At 42.5% G+C, this 12,193-nt stretch overlaps 1 protein-coding gene across 1 annotated transcript in view; it reads left to right on the forward strand.

Moving 5' to 3' along the window:
* Positions 1 to 1,476: 1,476 nt before the first annotated feature.
* LOC148348269 (cadherin-20-like) overlaps positions 1,477 to 12,193 on the forward strand; it is an 81,815-nt gene continuing 71,098 nt past the window's right edge. The window contains exon 1 of the mRNA XM_088321891.1: positions 1,477 to 1,604. The gene's annotated coding sequence lies outside the window, so the exon portion shown is untranslated. The remainder of the gene's footprint in view (positions 1,605 to 12,193) is intronic.

Below are 12,193 nucleotides of genomic sequence, written 5' to 3' on the forward strand. Positions count from 1 at the left end.
GTAAAAAATGTGATTAAGTACAGTTCTGTATCTTACAACCGACTAAAATAAGCCCCCAAAAATGTTAATATTATGCGACAAAATATATCAGGAAATAAAAAGAAATGGATATCTTGTGAAAGAATTGTAAGAACAAACGTTTGTAGGCCGTACAACCTCTGCAATAGTACATGAGTCAATTCATTCAAAAGAGAAAAATAATTTTGCATTGCCGGAAACTCAGCAAAATGTAACTTGATGTCAAGTTTTGGACATGTTTGATATTGATTTAGTTGCCACACTTGGGGTTGCTGTTGCTCACTGTTGTTAAAAGCGTTGCTCACCGACTTTGTGTGAACGCTCAGACCCGTGGAAAATTAGAGGGAACATTGGCTGGGACCAACTGGGCGCCATGGCAACTGTGACATGTTCCATTGCCAGCCTGGGATAATAACCTATTCAACGAGAGTCCACCTGTGGGCTGATAATGCAACAGTTTTTTTGCCCACCACGGGAATGTTACAATGTTTTCAGACTTTGGAGACTTTTTTTAAGGCTTTTTCTAAAACCCAAAACGCCCAAATTACCTGTTCGTGCCCAAAATAGCGGCTTTACTGATCAACACCACCTTTACTGTTCTTGTTGACAAATTGACGACACCCAAATAAGTCTCTAGAACCAATTACTAAAAGTCAAGGTTTTTCTATGTGAGGAGTCATGATGCAATTTCATGGATAATTTTTTGAGAAGGCTCAAATGAAGATTCAACCAAATTTGACTTGGCAGTCAAAAGATACTGAATCCATCTTAATTTTTTGTTTATTAATTGGATTTTTAACATTCATGGAAAACTGCAAGTTCAATAAAACCCATGACTTGGATGCTCACTCGAGCTTTTGTCATTCCTGTAGCTTTGAAGCTAGCGGTCGATTCAGGGAATTTATTCTGCTGAACACAATACAGTAAGCCAAAGGGCTTAAACACTGTTAATTCCGCAATAAAGATCTTCCGTTAGTCTTGACACAAAAATTTTGCATTTTATATTTATTTGACTTTGCAAAGACTCTTGTGAGTTGGCGCCTAATGATTCAATTTGTCCAGCGGCGTGATTCATTTGCCAACCATAAATGATTCATCAGAGCAGAGCCGCAGCTAGTAAACATTTACTTATTCATCAAACATATCCCTCTTTAATGCTCATGTTTGTTCATTTCCGAGCTATTGCCGGTCCGCAAGCGGCAACGACGAGCTCGGGCCGAGCCCGGAGGCACGCGGCCGTGAGCTGCACCAGTGAGGGAGCGAGCGTTAAGAACAATCTAAAAAGTGCCAGGAATTGAGTCGGGAGTGAGCGAATATCCAATCCTGCGGGTTCATTTGGTACCTTTCAGCCTGAGATTGGCGTGTCGAAGCATTCATGAGGCGAGAGGCGGGGGAGGGATGGAGGAGGGGAGGAGAGTGAGGATGAGGAGTGCCAGGCAGGCAGGCAGTCAGTACGAGCACAGGCAAGACGGGGAGAAGAAGTGAGCATCTTCTGCACAAACAGACGTTCCAGGAGCAACCAGAAAACAAGCTTTTCAGTCTTTTTCAACCGAAGACGAACAAGTTGGGCAGTCAATTCTTCCAAGGTAACAAATGCCTTTCTATTCAGCGATCTTGTAGTCTCTTTGTGAGTCTCTATGTAGTTGAAGAAAGTGACTAACGGTTGCACTCGGAGAAAGTAGGGGGAAGGCAAAATTCCCGAGACGCCGAGCAGCTTTGCCAAGTTTGGAGCCTCTCAAAAGAAAGATTTCTTTGTGCGGCCATGACATGAGACACCAAAGCCCCTCCGACACCCTCCCAGCATGACCGAGCCACTGTGGTTGCATCAACCTGAGTGCCCGCTGAATACCAAACAAGACTCGAGGAGACCGCTGGTGCTCCTCAATTGCCGCCGATATTTTGGAGGGAGATCGAGGTCACCTAATTTGATTCTCGTCTCGGAGAACCTCTTCCGATCTTATGTCCTGCCATTTAAAATGTAAAAATTGGCAGCACATATGGTGAGCTTGTCAGCATGTAGTCTGATTGTTGTAAGTTCAAAGTCTGGCTTTTACTTGCAGCACTTTTGTGCTTTTGGTGTCAGGCAGCCCCCAAATGTTCATTGAGGTGACCCCGAAGGCTCTGCCAATGAACAGCAACCATTCCGGACCTATTCCGACTTAAAAGAAGATTAAGTATTTTATACAAACAGCTGATAGCTCACTCTGATCCTCAGTCTTTGGATAAAAACACTGACCGAGAGTTTATTGTATGAAAAGTAAGGCAAAGATGTTATTAGAATAGAATAGAATAGAATAGAATAGAATATACCTTTATTGTCATTGTTACAAAATGGGTTAACATATTGTGACAACGAAATTGGGCATGACACTCCAGTTTTACACATTCACAGTGAGGTATGAGCCAAGAAGATAAAGGAACAGAGAAGATAAGGTTATAAAACAAGGGGGATAAGGCTATAGTTATAGTTGTGGGAAAACCAAGGTTGATTTACAACTCAAGCGCATGCATTTCATCTGTATCAATTTTTAAGTGTGACCATCCAGAAGCTAATCTTCCCTTTCGAGTGTTGCCAAGTAAGAGGAGTCAATAGGTGACCCAGCAGCCTTTAATGAGAATCAGTTCTGTCCCAAAGTTTAAGTAAAAAAACGCGATGAAGTACCTAGGATTCCAAAACATACAATTTAACATCCATTGTATCCAAATATATTAATGTGACTGGATAATAATGTATTGGGATTTTTTTTTGTGCAGATCAGAAGAATATCATGGTCGTTTTAATATTGGAGTCATTGTTTCAATCTTCAGTGCTACAAATCTTCCGTAGTTTACTACAAAGGTTTATAGGACATTTTCTATGGAAACGCTCACTTTTGTGTTGACATTGTTTCTTGGTTATTTATATTGCATTGTTGCTATCTGCTGGACACTTGCAGTAACAACAGGTGGGATGTGCGGCTTTTCAACATTGTTCAGAACCACTTTCAATTTAGAAATTGGCACTCTTAAATGCTCTTTATGGTCAATGTTTGGCAGCTCTGAATCCATTCTGTGTTTTGCGGTTTGTCCCAGTAAGCTGAGAGAATATGTGTTTTGATGTTGAGGAGGAAGGGAAGCGTATGGGCAAGGTGGACCAGAACACCTGTCCATTTTTGTCTTTCTTTGGTGTCTCTTCTGTTGTGGGACGAGTCGGCGTGATGAAGCGCAGGTCTCCATGACGATGGCGAACCAAACGCGGCCTGGAGGGGCTTGCCGGACGGGGTGATGAAGCGCTCGGGTGGCTTTGTACGCCCGCTTTGAAGGCCGGGGAGGGATCAACTTACCTCCGGGCTCGTGTTGCAACTCCCACACAGGCAAAGAAAGAAAATCAAAATCAAATAACATCCATGTTGGGCTTGAAAGGAGCACACAGGTGCTTTGCGAGAAGCTTTGATACTTTGTGTTTGGCCTCCACAAACACAACAAAAGCTATTCTTTTGATGATTGTTTTCTTTAATGCAATTGGTTTATAAGGTTTTTATTTGGATGTAGCAGCTCCGGAACACCTCAAAGGTCGATGCGCTTTTTGAGGATTTTCATCGGAAGCGAGCAGCTGCGGCAAAGGCGAAAAATGACGGGCGTCCGCCTCCAAGAAAGCAATCAGCGGCGCCGGCTGTGGCTCTGCCTATTACGTCCAGTAATTACATCCAGTAATAGACAGCGGGACCTCCGCTGCTCAATTAATTGCCATTGATTCACTTCCTGCTTCCATTCATGTCGCCAAGGACACATGTAGATGAACAAGTCTTTAAATATGGAAGTGTCCTCGGCACAGAGAAAAGTGCATTTTCTTTAAAATCATTCAATTGAACTTTTTATGAATAACACATGTACTTAAAAGAGCAGAGGTCTCTAACGTGGTGGTCGCGGGCACCAGGGTTCCCCCTAAGAACAGTTGAGGTGGAGGCGGACTTGTTCTGAAAATATCTCACCATTACTGGGTCACTGGTATTTTTAGTGAAATTAATTTCTAATGCTTACTTAGTCTATTTGACCTTATTTTTAATAATTAACCTGGTAATAACATAGTGACAACATAGTAATAACATAAGTTGATATTTAAGAAATTCAATTGAATAAATTCCAGTTCATGGGGTTTCATGGAAACATATTCAAGTATTGATAATTATGTATAGCAATTTATTAAACCAATCAAATGAGAAATTCTTTCCTGTTATAAACCATTTCATTTAATCATCTTTTTATTGGTTTATTATACAGGAAATGCTACAAACTAAATTCCAATCTATGGGTCAACCTGGAAGGGGGATTACCACTTATGAGGCCCTTTCTCAAGGTTTCTTTTTTCCTCGCGCTGAGGTTTTGAGTTTTTCCTTGCCCGTATGTTGGTTTACGATCAGGCGATGGTGTAATTATAATCCTGTGCAGTCCTTTGAGACATTTTTGTGATTAAGGGCTATGCAAATAAATGTGACTTGAAATGTGACTTGACTTTCATAAAGCGAATGAGCAAAAAATGGGCAGTTATTTTGGCTAGTGATCTGGTTTTGTAGCGAGCTATCTTCCTACCTTTTTGGCTGTTTTGCAAGCTATCTAGTCGGCTTTCTACATGTTTTGCATGCTATCTACCCAACCTTTTTTTTTTTGCTATTTATCAAGCTAAATTTAGGCCTCCTTTCTAGTAAGCTATCAAGCTTTTAGCTTTCTATCATGCTTTTTAGTTGGCTTTTTACTCTTTTAGCGAGCTATCTAGCTCACTTTTAGTTTTTTACCAGTTTACCTTTTTAACTATCAAGCTACCTTTTAGCTCTTTAGCAACCCATCTAGTTGCTATTTAAAAAGTATATATCAAACTGGGTTCCCTTTGCGCTACTTAGTGCCAAAAAGGAGCTCTCAGCTTGAAAAAGGTAGAAAACCCCTGTTATAGAACATGTCATTGCAAAGAAATGATACATATACTCAACTCCATGAAGTAAAAGTTGTACTCATATTACACAACTGGATTATGGGCCCTGCACGAACAAGCACATCCCTTTTGTGCTTTGCCCTGTTAACACGTTTGCCTTGCCCACTTCTAAAAGACAGCCTGTGGACAAGTTCCCAGCACCCTCTCCACTTGGAGCGATGACGTGTTTGTATCACATTCGTATCGCTTTAGGAAAGAAAGACGAGACGCCGACAACCACCATGCCTTGTACCTCTTTTATCACCTGCTTCACCTGCAAGTGGGGATTCAGGTGTATCTTTGGTTGCTCTTTTTTTGATTGATGCTAATCTGCTAGCATAAAAGGTTGCAAACTTTAACGTAGCTCTCTAGTGAGCTGGTCAGGATTTGACTTGAGGTCAATGTGAAAGGACTGTTTTCTTCCATTCTTGTCCTTTGTGTTTTTGTTGAATTTCTGAGAATGTTGTATGGGTCGACTGATATGTTTTTTAAGGGTCAATACCGGTTATTAGTATCAAAAAGAGACCAATAACCATTATTTGGAGCTGATGTTTATTTGCTATCAAACCATAACAATTGTCATAAGAAAATGTTAGTAATGCAAAAAGAAACAAATATTTTTTGTTATTAATTTAAATGGAACATTTATAACTCTCTGAAACCTTTTACATTAAATACATTAGAATTTCATGACAACTAACATGATTAATCTTTCACTTTAAAGCAAAAACTAATTGTGCAGGAATTAAAATTAGGCTCAGCAGCCACTGGCATGAAGTTGCATGAAACTTAAATAGCTCCATGAAACTTTTATTTCATAAAAAATAAATGAAAATGTCAATACAACCAACAAGGGCGGCAGGGCAGTGGTTAGGTTGCGGCTGCATCGGCTCGCTACAACGGGTCAGGTGCAATCGACATTTCGTTCTGTGTACATTGTTACACAGAATGACAATACAAGGAAATTATTATTATTATTATTAGGTTGTGTGCGGAAAAGTTCTGAGGTCATGAGATCGAACCTCCTTTGTGGAGTTTTCATGTTCTCCCCATGCTTGTGTGGGTTTCCTCCAGTCGCTCCGGTTTCCTCCTATATTCCAAAAACATGCATGTCAGGTTAATTGGCCAGTCCAAATTGTCCATAGGTGTGAATGGGCGAGTGAGTTGTCTGTCTCTGTGTGCCCTGCGACTGACTGGCAACCAGTTCAGGGTGTCCCCTGCCCACTGCCCGAAGATAGCTGGGTTGGGCTCCAGCACCCCCGCGACCCTACTGAGGAAAAGTGGTGCAGATAATGGATGGATGGAATATAACCAACATGACTTAAATCAACCGTAAACAAAAAGTGTGTCAAAATTTAAACGGAGCTCGGGATTTGAAAAGGGTGGCCTCTCCTGTTTTAGAGCCAGATTTACAAACTAATGTTCTACTTTAGAGTGCTATTCATGCTCTTTCTCAATCACAAATACACACACTCGATTGACCAACTAATGTTATGAAAAGAGCTAATATATCTCTAAATCACACACACGCTTTTCACTGATTTTAGTGGTCTTGACTCACAAGAATGTCGAGACTTGGGAGTTAGCAGAACTGCCACTGTTTGCTCCGCTCTAACGTTATTCTTCCTGCCTTAGAATAGCGCGTGAGACAGAAGGCTGGTGAGTGGGAGAGTGGTTGAGAAAAGTTTAATGCAATCTTGGGCTAGATAATCACCCTGTCGAATCAATAAAAATGCCAATACCGATGTCTGTCAAATCCCCAAATATCTGCCTAATAATTGGTCGACATCTAGAATGTTGGTTAAAATCAAAGGCTGGAGAAAAACATTTTCCCCAAAAGTTTCATTGCAGAATATTTGGACACTATTGTAATATGGGAAAAGGCTACAAACTGAGAAGAGTGTGTCTTAGAAAGATTTGAATCAAGCTTTAATGCTTTGACTGAGACACTGCCTAAGTTGCACAGGATGAAATTACAGTTCTGGGGTTTTCTCATTCTTGGTCCACATCCTGTCACCCTGCAATTTCTGGTGAACCCCAGTGCTTCTGTGGTCTTGGAGTCCGTTTGAACTTCACAATTTTGAGGTTATCTTGCAGTTTGCGTAGTTATCTGTTGTCAAAATGCTGTCAGCAGTACGTCCTGTCACAGTTTGCATGGTTAGTAGAAAATCCTGTGGCAGTTTGTGTAGTTAGTAGAGATCCTATGGCAGTTTGCACAGAAATTCATATACTTTATGTCCATTTAAGACTAAAGCTGAGACACCTTTTAATTAACAGTAACTCACACTTGAGTGATCAGCCCTGGTAGTCCTTTGTTTTTTTGTTTTTGTTTTTTACAAAAATGTTTGTAAATAAAATGGGCCTACTACCACAGCATAGTGGTGGAACTGAGTAAGCGTGTGGATGAGAGAGTACTCGGTTGGTTTGGACACATGGATAGTATGGATGAGGAGCGAATGTTGAAGAGGCTCTACAGAGCAGAGGAAAATGGAAGGAGACCAAGAGGAAGGCCGCGATTGCCGTGGATGGATGGTGTTATGAGTACACTGGAGGAAAGAGGTCTATTACGTAGTGGAAGTTAGAGCTCTTGTTGGTGATAAGAAAGGGTGGAGAGGTGTTGCGAAAGGATAGTGGAATGCCTGGATGCGTTCTGAGGGAAGGGCATGGCACCTGTATGACGCGGCAGGGGTAAACCAGTGAAAGCCGTCACGCCCTGCTGTTGAACAGAAGAGCGTGTTGTGTCACCCTGACCCAAGTGACATGGACACTTTCTTGCGTCCCATTTCATCTGGAGGGACGAAAGCATGCCCAACTGGGTGCAGACGTGCTTAACTTGTTTGGGTGTTTGGGCATTTTGGTTGGCCATGGTCAATTTTTGGGTATTTTTTGCTACTTTTTCCCTTTTTCTTTTCTTTGTTTTTGTTTATGTGTTTGTCTTGCTATCGGTCACCCCTCTCGAGGGATATGACCATAGATAGATAGATAGACCATGAATTCTAGCAGAACAATGTGTTGCAAACTTCAACCTTATTTTGTAAATCATGTTGTTGTTTACGGGGAGATTAAAAGTTAGTTTGTTTGCTATAAAAAAAATGGTCAATTGATAAAGAGTGATTTTTTTCATATTCCCAATAAGATGCACAGATATAAAATAGACTCACATTCGGTACTCTTAAGACATTTTTCTCATACAAAAATGCATGTTTTTACATATTTCTGACAAAGTGCAATTTTGCTTTAGCGAACATGTTATTGACTTTTTAAGAACCCTCCGAAGTCAATAAATAAAAAAGTAATCCAAATGAGATTTCCGGAGGCTCATGTTGCCGTTTTTGTTGTTTACCGACACGTTATGATGTTGACGCACAGGAAACGAGAGGCGACAACGGCGCAAACAAAGCCAAGCGGAAGCCCGCTGAGCCACCGATTTGTCAAAGTTTGTCATCTGCGCGGTGCTGGAGTCAACATCTGGCGGAAGGCAGGCAAATGCCTCATGCTGAGCCTGCCGACACTGAAAAACATCACTCATCAACACGTCAGTGTTAGGACAAAAGAGGGCACACTGCATTTTAACAAGCCGTCTTGTGGAAAATGACTTTGAATCATTTGTAAGCCGTGTCAAGCGTGCTCCTGGCCTTGGGGCTCACATTGCCCATGTCACAGCTCACCTGTTTTTTGCTTTTGGCCGCGTGACATCAATTTCAGGTCATTACCATTCAGATTCTGGCATTAGGTGGTAAAGAGTTCACTTTGTACATTTCTGTTGTTTAAACTCCAAGATAGCTGCCTGGCGTTCAGCAATGAATAGTGTTGTTCATCAGAAGTGAACATTATCATCTCTGGAAAGGGAAAGTCTCTGTAAATGTATCTCGCAGACGTGTAAACAGAAGCAATTTAGTCATCAAGTCCTCAAACAAAGCATCTGCTTGCACAGATAAGTGCGTAAAAATGCAAGGCGCCTGAGAAATGGCCTTTATCTCTTTAATTGAGAGTGTCGCTAACGTCGCAGGTCACGTGCGACACGTCGGGTTGTCATTTTTTTTTTTTTAATTTCCATCTCGGGCTGTTTATGGCAGACTTGCCGTTCAAGTCCATTGTCAAGGTGATTTATGGAGATGTGGGCCATCTCCACTGTGCCTCCTCAATCTTCCCTGACGAATGGCTCCCATCACCCCCTGCGGCGGCCGTTTGTTTCCCTCGCCCGACAATTTGCAGGCGGAAGAGACAAGTTTAATCTGACGGCTTTGGCTCCTGCAGCCCATTTCATCCGTGCATTGTAATTTGCGCCATGTAAAAAAAAGTCACAGGTCTGACCAAGCATTGGTGGAGTAGAGGTAAGACCTTGGGCCCAGACACAAACCCGGCCCAAAATTCGGGTTCGGGCATTAAATGTCAATCATTAAGTCAAGCCGGGCAGGACTTCTCTCTCGCCGTGTTTTTTTTTTCTCACTTACTTTCACTCAAGAAATTATTTAGACACTGCTTTTTACTTCTACTTGAGGGTTATTTTCCTGAAGTTACAGTACTGTCATTGAGTAACACACTTCGGCGCTGCATTTTGAGCGCTGAAGTTATACTATTTAGATAACTCTATCTGATAACTTGAGATTACTTGGTACAGTTGCATTTTCGGGGTGCGGACATTAAGATCAGAGTTGGGACAACGGGTTTATTGGGGAAAACAGAGACAACCAGAGTGCTCCACAAGGCAAAGACAAAATATAAACACAGCCTGAAAACTGGTTGGCAGGGCCAATAAACACAAGTCACAAGGTAGTCTATAGGCACTCACACCGAAGTCCAAAAAGTCCAAGAATGGTCAATGGTCGGGAAGCAAACGCCAAGACAAAACAGCAGTGTTTACCAGCAGAAACGGTCAATATGTAGGGCTGCAATCATCCAGGTACGGAGTGCGATGATTACACGCTGGTGTGCACGATTCAGCCATTCCCCCAGACATGTATCCAAGGAACTGTCAAATACTGTCAGGGTGTGCTTGTCCTGCCACAATCTGGCAAATGGGGCCAGACGAGTGGACTTGTTGGTCCATCATCTGCTTTACAGCGAGCGGAAACCAGGTGCATATTCTGACTTCAAGTACTCGAAGTTTGTTGACACACCTTGAATGACCCGAGAGAAATTTCTCGGCTTTGAGCGTGCCATCAACAGGGAGGGAAGCATTTGTGTCCAACAGCCCGTTAATGAAGGCACAGTGTCCAAACACTTAATGGCTGTTTGGATGACACGCACCACTTATTGTCCCAATCATGCGCCGGCGCTCAGCAGCACCACTTGATTAATGCCACTGTCGGGATAAAAGGCTACGCATATTAGCGAGGTGATTACGGTGCCCGGGAAACTCTTCAGAATGCAACGAAAAGCCTTTGCAATCAACACTCTAACTTTGCAGACTTAAGTTTTCTAATTGACTCCCCACCGCTGAAAAAGAAATGGGGGTCCATTACATCTTAGATCCAGGCTCAAGCTGAATTACCGACAGGTAGCAGGAGGTCGTGATCTCCACCATGTTCAATATGGCGCAAAAAAAAAAAATTGAAGTCAAACACAACAAAGATTCATTGTGAGAAACTTAATGAGAGTCCCCCGCTCAAAAAAACAACCTGTCGTGTTTCACTGGCGAGATTCCGCAGGAAGGGAAAAAATAGAGGCAATAGACGAATGCAAATGAGGACACCAGACAACACAACACCTCTGCTCATATGCTGGTGCGGATTTCAAAAAGGTTGAAACCTTGTTTGGACTCCACATCACAGTAACGGAAATTCAAATGAGCCTCAGGACAGTCATGACTGCCTTCAGACTTCAAACCAAGCTGCAGCTCATTTGTTGGGTTTGGGGTCCAAATCTTGGCTCTGCTGTCATCTTACAGTTTCCTCAGTCACTCTGGAAACACGATTGCTAAGTTTGAAAACAAAATGCTAAAAGCGTGAAGGTCGATTGAAAAGGTGTCATGCGATTGACTGGGTATCAGTCTGGGTTGTAGGTCATATCTCGACCCAAAACTGTGTGGAAGTGAGAAGAAGATCTTTATGTTATCAGAGCAGTAGAAGAGTAAGGTTTTGCTTCCAAAACTTGAGTACATGATCATTGTTGTACAAGATGGCAGTACAGCAGTAAGATCCTGAACTTAATTCAACATACCTTCTCGACTAGTGTCCACTTATTGATGCGATAATCACCAGCAGATGCTTATTTTGTCCAGCAGATTCCCATTTTTCTTAATTCTATGTCTGGCTTTACAGAGTGTAGCAGCCTGGAAATGCGTACAACAATTTGGGAAGCCAGCCAGTACAGATATCTACCACAAAACTCAGTAGAGTAACTTGATACGATCTCAGCAGCAGATAGCGCCTTTGAAAAGGATTTACGACTGGTCGGTTATAAGCGATTTCGGTCATAAGTCAGATGTTGCCTGTGATTGCATAGAAATGAGGACTTTTTTTAACTTAAGTTTAAAATCAAATATAGCTATTACGCAATGATGTAATCAGCAGTTGTAAAGTCCAAAGTTGAGGTCCAATGGCTGGAGCTAATGTTTCTTTAAAAATAGAAACGAAGAAGCATCTGTAATCCCAAACAAATAGTTGGCTCCCCCAAAATGTAATGCCCCATGACGGTGAGCCAACTCAAACAGAAATTATTTCAAGTATTTTATATAAGAGACCCGGGACCTTGGAAAAGTCACAAGACGGTCGTCAATGGTGAATCTGAAGCCACAATGAGCTGGACAAAGAAGATCAAAAGGAGACATCTGCTTCGCAATCAGCGCCAGGAGATTTCAGGTTGCAAAGTGTGGAAATAACCGAACTCCCCCTTTGCAGTCAGACATTATCAGTGAGAAAATTGGAAGCCTAAATGCCGGCAATCCCGATTTCACGCACACAAACAAACAGACGCAGGCGGCGCTCAGCGGGCGCTCTGTTGTGCTTGCCGCTCTCGCTGCATGATTGGTGTCGGCGTGCTCGGTGGACGCGGCGCGGGTCACGGGAGGAGCACACCTGCCCTGCCCAAAGCTAACCCAGGGAGACGAAAACCCCAGGACCGCTTTTTCCTGAATGCTGCTGCGATAAACGAGCCGAGGTCCCGTATTACACGTTAATCTCAACTCGGCAGATCACATCATGTTTTGTGGTTTTGCACCACATTGGCCTCAGCGTCCAATCGACTTTACGGGTTCAAGGATCAGACTACAGAGTATGGCGGCATCTG

The sequence above is a fragment of the Urocampus carinirostris genome, chromosome 18, assembly GCF_059441175.1.
Source record: "Urocampus carinirostris isolate Australia breed hairy pipefish chromosome 18, RoL_Ucar_1.0, whole genome shotgun sequence".
In the NCBI taxonomy this organism is placed as follows: Eukaryota; Metazoa; Chordata; class Actinopteri; order Syngnathiformes; family Syngnathidae; genus Urocampus; species Urocampus carinirostris.